This window comes from Orcinus orca, chromosome 6, assembly GCF_937001465.1.
Source record: "Orcinus orca chromosome 6, mOrcOrc1.1, whole genome shotgun sequence".
Taxonomy (NCBI): Eukaryota; Metazoa; Chordata; class Mammalia; order Artiodactyla; family Delphinidae; genus Orcinus; species Orcinus orca.
The window spans coordinates 45,075,860-45,081,880 of NC_064564.1; the positions used below are offsets into that span (position 1 = coordinate 45,075,860).

General features: G+C 41.6%; 1 protein-coding gene across 1 annotated transcript in view; it reads left to right on the forward strand.

Annotated features, from left to right (window-relative positions):
• Positions 1 to 6,021, forward strand: part of LINGO2 (leucine rich repeat and Ig domain containing 2) — a 200,250-nt gene that overhangs the window by 89,019 nt on the left and 105,210 nt on the right. The window lies entirely within an intron of this gene.

The following is a 6,021-nucleotide window of genomic DNA, read 5'->3' on the forward strand; positions in this document are numbered from 1 at the left end:
TGGCCACAATACCTTGATGGTAAATATTGCCAGAACTGAAGCAAACTATGTTATCTCCAGAAAGAACTCAGAACTTAACACCATCAGGTGAGGCTTTAGACTCTTTGAAGTTGGGATTAGTACTTCTTTAAAAGTTGGACCAGATTTGGTTTCTATGCTATTAATTTTGATATAAATACAGATATATAAATATATATTAAACTGTATACAATTAAAATTCTTTAGAAAAGATATGCTCACAGAAGCCAATGTTTGCTCGGCCATCATTTATCACCTTGTTTCTCCTTAGTGTTCCAGTTTTATCCGTTTTGATCTCTCCTTGCACCCTGAGATCCAGCCGTACTCAACTTCCAGCAATCCTCCCAGAGTTTTTCACCTTCTCTTTGCCTATAGAGTTGCTACTGCCGGATCCACTCTCTCCCCCTCCCTCTCATCTAATTCCTGTCCCTTCTCTTGGCCTTAGTATAGATACCATTTGCTCTGCTAAATCTTTCCTGACTCCACATCGAGTTAGGAAGCCTCCCTGTGACTCCCATTACACCTTACATTTCGTCTCTCTAGGCCTTGTCACATAGTCTTGCTTATGTATTGCTCTGTATTCCTCTCTGGACTATACGTTTCATGAGAACAGGAAGCATACCTGTAATAGTTACCATTTCATCCCCATTTTCTACATACTGCCAAGCATGTAGTAGATGCTTAATAAATATCTGTTGAATTTATATGAATACAGATGTTTATTTATGCACACATACAACAAGTAAACTGTGGTATCAATTATCTAGCTCTTGCAAGCGCAGATCACTTTCACATTAAAATTGTCATATAATTGGTGTTTTCCTCTGAGGAAACCCTTTCATGCCAGATTTCATGCATTTGAGAACTAATAGATGTCACTTCTCTCCCACTTATCTTGGCCTCCTTGGGCTTTAATTCATTATCTGTAATTGTAAGGCCCTTCCTGTCAGAAAGGTTGGGAGTGAATAGCTTAGGCTGAAAAGAGCTTTAATTTCTCAGTCCCGTCCTTGATGATGCATGCCATAGGTTCACATAAAATTAGGTGTCTGCTATTGTGATTGGTAAAGGACTTCCTGGGCTGTCTCACGCTCTCTCTGACAGATGGTGTTAAAGCCAGTCCTGGAGTATCTTGGGAATTGATGTGCTTAACAGTGAGAACCAGAGGTCCCAGAACTAAGCTCTTCTTGGAAGCCCCCAAATTCCCTACAGTGGATACTGACTCCTATGCATGAGATGTGACCAATGTGCTTTGTGTTGAAGTGGAAATAACTTTGCTCAAATGATAGCCTAATAAACTAGTCATTACTTCTAATTGCTGGCATTAGGACTTTACATTTCCATTCTCCATGATTATCGTCACTTTCATTATTAAGCAGCTCTCAAACTTTCACCACTTTCCAACTTCGTCAAAGATCAAGTTGCCAAAGGAATAAACTGGGGCTGTCTTTTTCAGAATTCATACTTTTATTGCTCAGTTCACTACAGAGAACTGCATGCTTCTTTAATGAATTAAAATTTAAATCGGGAACACTGGCTGGGCCCAATTCACCCCTGCTGATGCAAAGCTGCTTAGCATATCAAAGTGATAGGAGCTCAGAGAGCACAGTGCAAGAGACAACCCTAACTGTATAATGAGAGAGAGGACACACGGAATTTGAGGGAATGCCTGCAGTGCCCAGGGCAACTGTGATTTTGAATATTATATACTTACTGTTAGATACAAGAAATTCCAACACTTTGCTGTGCAAACTTTGTCCCCCAGACTCTCTTGCATAATTTTAGATGGACTGTGTATCCTATTTTTTATTAACTTGGGTTCTGGGAAAAGTATATCTTTCTTCTTGATCAGATCTTTGTTTAACTACATCACCTTGCAAGTTCTTCAAATTCCAGTGATGCTGAGTTATTGGAAAGAAGGATGACATAGAAGAAAAATGGTACCTTGGAATTTGAAAGAGTATAGTTGGAATTCAACTATAACATTAGGCAAGGTTTGAAATCTTACCAAAGCTCCCTTTCAGATTTATTGTGAAGATTAAATGAAATCATTAATGATGTTTGAATGAGATCTTTGAGATGTATTCAGCTCCAAGAGGCAGAAGTTTATATCTGTTTTGTTCAGTGCTATGTCTCCAGTGCCTAGAATAGTGACTGGCCCATAGTATTGACTTAATAAATACATTTTGGATAAATGAATATCATATATGCAAAATACCAGCCACAGTACTTGGTGCGTAGGCGTACAGTAAATGGAACTTGCTAGGATTGTTTCCAGAATTAATGAGAGACAGGAAAAATCTACTCAGTAGACAAGACTTCAGGATGTAGAATGCTGTCGAGTGACATTTTGAAAGTGGATTAAATTTTCTGCAGGAGACTGAGGATTTGTCACATGTCTTATGAAACTGTCCCAGTAATGTGTCTGAGTATATCCTTTCTCATGGGCACAGTCTTCCCATTGGAGAAAACGAAAGCTACACTGGTTGATTGTGCAGAGTTATGACATCAATGGTGTCTGTTTCCATGATACCCTGGAATGTGGCTCACCTAACTGTCAAAGCCAGAACTCTTGCAAAGTAAAGGTTTTCATAGAGTATCATGTGTAGGAAAATAGAACCGTGGAGAAAATCTTGGAGGAAGGGTTTAACTAAAAAACTTTGTTTCATCTTCTTATATTTCTCCTACACTTGTTACTGATAGGATAGTATACAAATGTCCAAATTTGGTGATTTTAGTTGAAAGAAGAAAGAATAATAAAATGAACATAAAATCACCAAACCTGAACATTTTGCCACATTCACACATGTGCTCTCTCTCTCTATATTCATAATATCTATATATATGAAATGTACATGTATTCATATATCTATATGTATAAATATACATGTATACAAATAACGTACATATCTCTAAATAAGTTACAGGCATCATGGCGTATTACCCTAACTATTTAACTATCTCAACATCTATGTCTGCATACCTAGTACTCTGTTCTACATAACCACAATAGCATTAGTATACCTAAGACATTTAACAGTGATATGATAGTACTATTTGATTTGTGTTCCATAATCAAAATTTCCCAGTTATCATATTAATGTCCTTTGAACTCTTCTTATTAGTATGCAACCAGTGATCATACATGGCATTTAGTTGTCATGCATATTTATTGTCCTTCAACATTGAACTCACTTTCTAAAAATGTTTCACAATATTACGTGTGAAGAGTCAGATTGTCTTTGCAGAATATCTCCTAATTGGGATTTGTCTGATTATTTCCTCATGATTAGATATTTAATGGTTTTTATTAAGAATCCAGATAGGTGACTTTATACAAACAATCTGTATTTTATTCATCTTCATTTTTATGTCTTTCCTACCAGCCTGTGAGCTTCTTACAGAGAGGGGCCGTGTCTTATTCGTCTTTGTAACCTCAGAACTCAGCAGTGTGTGCCACATGCGGGTACCTAATAATTCATCATCGTCCCCCAACCTGTTCCTTCTTTTCATTTCTAATTTTAGTTGCTGTACTACCATTCACCAACCGCCCATACCGGGAAACTAGTTAATGAACTTGACGCCTCACTTTCCTCTCCTTTTCCTCCCATCTCTAAGTAATCACAAAGCCCTACCTGTTATACCTGCGGAATATTCCTCCAACCTTTCCTTCATTTCCATTCCTATATTAGGCCTCCAGCATCCTCTCCGGAACCATTAGAGCAACCCACTAACAGTCCTTCTTACTGCTAGTCGCAGCCCCATGAAATCCAACTTCTAGCCAGTTTTGAGAGTGACCCATTTAAAAAGCAAACCTGACTATATTGTTTTCCTGATTAAAATCCTTCAAAGGCATCAGTGATTTATGGTATGGGGTCCAGGCTCTTTAGCCTGTTAAAGAAGCCCTCTATGATCTGATTGCCTCCTACTTCGTATCTCATCCTGCCTTGTACCTTTTGTTCCAGTTACCACTGAAACCCTTGAAACAGCATTTCATTTGTTGAGGGCCAGCTACATGTCAGGCACGTTAGTGCTTCCTTTACATACACCATCTCCTCTAATCCTTACGTCAGTTTGTGAGGTAGGTGGAATTATTTGCATTTTAGAGATGAGGAAATGATTTGCATTACCCAGCTAATAAGTGGTAGAAGCAGGACTTAAACACGAACCTGAAGGCCTTGCCTTTCCACCCTGCCGAGGTGGTCTCTACTCACCACGCTATTTCTTACCTTCATGCCTACTCCCTGCATGTAACACCTTTCCCCCAGCCGTTTATTCTTGTCGCATTGTAGAGCTCAGAGCTGGTATCTTTTATTACATCTTGTGCTGGATTAGGTACAAGGTAATATTAGGTATTAGGTAAAATATCCTGGGGGACTTCCCTGGTGGCGCAGTGGTTAAGAATCCTCCTGCCAGTACAGGGCACACGGGTTCAATCCCTGGTCTGGGAAGATCCCACATGCCACGGAGCAACTAAACCCGTGCGCCACAACTACTGAGCCCGCGCTCTAGAGCCCGTGAGCCACAACTGCTGAGCCTGAGCTCTAGAGCCCGCGCCACAACTACTGAAGCCCGCGCGCTCAAGGGCCGGTGGACCACAACTACTGAACCCACGTGCCGCAACTACTGAAGCCCGCGTGCCTAGGGCCCTTGCTCTGCAACAAGAGAAGCCACCGCAACGAGAAGCCTGCGCACCCGCAACGAAGAGCAGCCCCCGCTCGCCGCAACTAGAGAAAGCCCGTGCGCAGCGACGAAGACCCAATGCAGCCATAAATAAATAAATAAATTTATAAAAAAATAAATAAATATCCTGGTATAACTCTAGTGCTGTACCTACATTATAAGTTAATGATCACTCTGTATATCTGTACATCTGTCTTTCCCACTCGACCACCAGAGCTGAGACCATATCGTGTCCTTGTTAGATATCCAGAGTAGAGTCAAAGTAACAACTCAGTAAATATTTGCCGGGTCAGTGCAGTGGATATTGACAGACCACAGAGCTCCTGATGCTGCCATGTTACACATGGCTGACTTGTATAAAGACTTTACATACACTTAGCAAATTTTCAGACACAGATTTGCAGTCGAAAGAGGTAACTAAGTTGTGTGACAGAACTCAAGTTCAGTATTGTCTTTTCTTTTAGAGGGGGCGCATGTATTGTCATTGTTCCCAAATGTACAAAAAGAAAAGACAGAAAATAAGTCCCCAATGCAGTTCCCCCACACCCCCGCAACATTGCCCCCAACACAAACGATTTTGCCCAAAACCACAAACATAAACTGGTTCTGGTATTCTTATAAACAGTGCAGCTAAGAAACAGTTTAGAGAAAGTTTAACAGGATTCAGATTCTATCCATTCTGTCCTCTCAGCCCTGAGAGGTAATAATCCCACATGGGTCCCAGTCCTCCACAATGGTTTTCCCATCTCTGGTGGAAGAGTCCTTTTTTTTTTTTTTAATTTAGTTAGTTAGTTTTGGCTGCATCGGGTCTTAGTGGCGGCACGCGGTATCTTCTGTTGTGGCGCGTGGGCCCTTCATTGTAGTGTGAGGGCTTCTCTCTAGTTGTGGCTACACGGGTTTTCACTTCTCTAGTTGTGGCGTGTGGGCTCCAGGGCACGTGGGCTCTGTAGTTGGGGCCTGTGGGTTCCAGACTGCGTGGCCTCTTTCCGTTTGCCGCACGTGGGCTCTAGTTGAGGCACGCGAGCTCAGTAGTTGTGGCGCGTGGACTTGGTTGCTCTGCGGCGTGTGGGACCTTAGTTCCCTGACCAGGGATCGAACCCACGTCCCCTGCATTGGAAGGCAGATTCTGTACCACTGGACCACCAGGGAAGTCCCTGGAAGAGTCCTTTTACCAAGTGGTATATTTGGCTGCTGCTTTAGGGATCCTCCAGTGCTGCCTTCTTCTTCTTGGGTTTTTCTTCTTGAATTATGGGGGCCGGAGGGGGGGAGGTGTTGTGGCCTCTCACTTTAGATAGCTAATAAAATCATTTAATTCATGGCCAC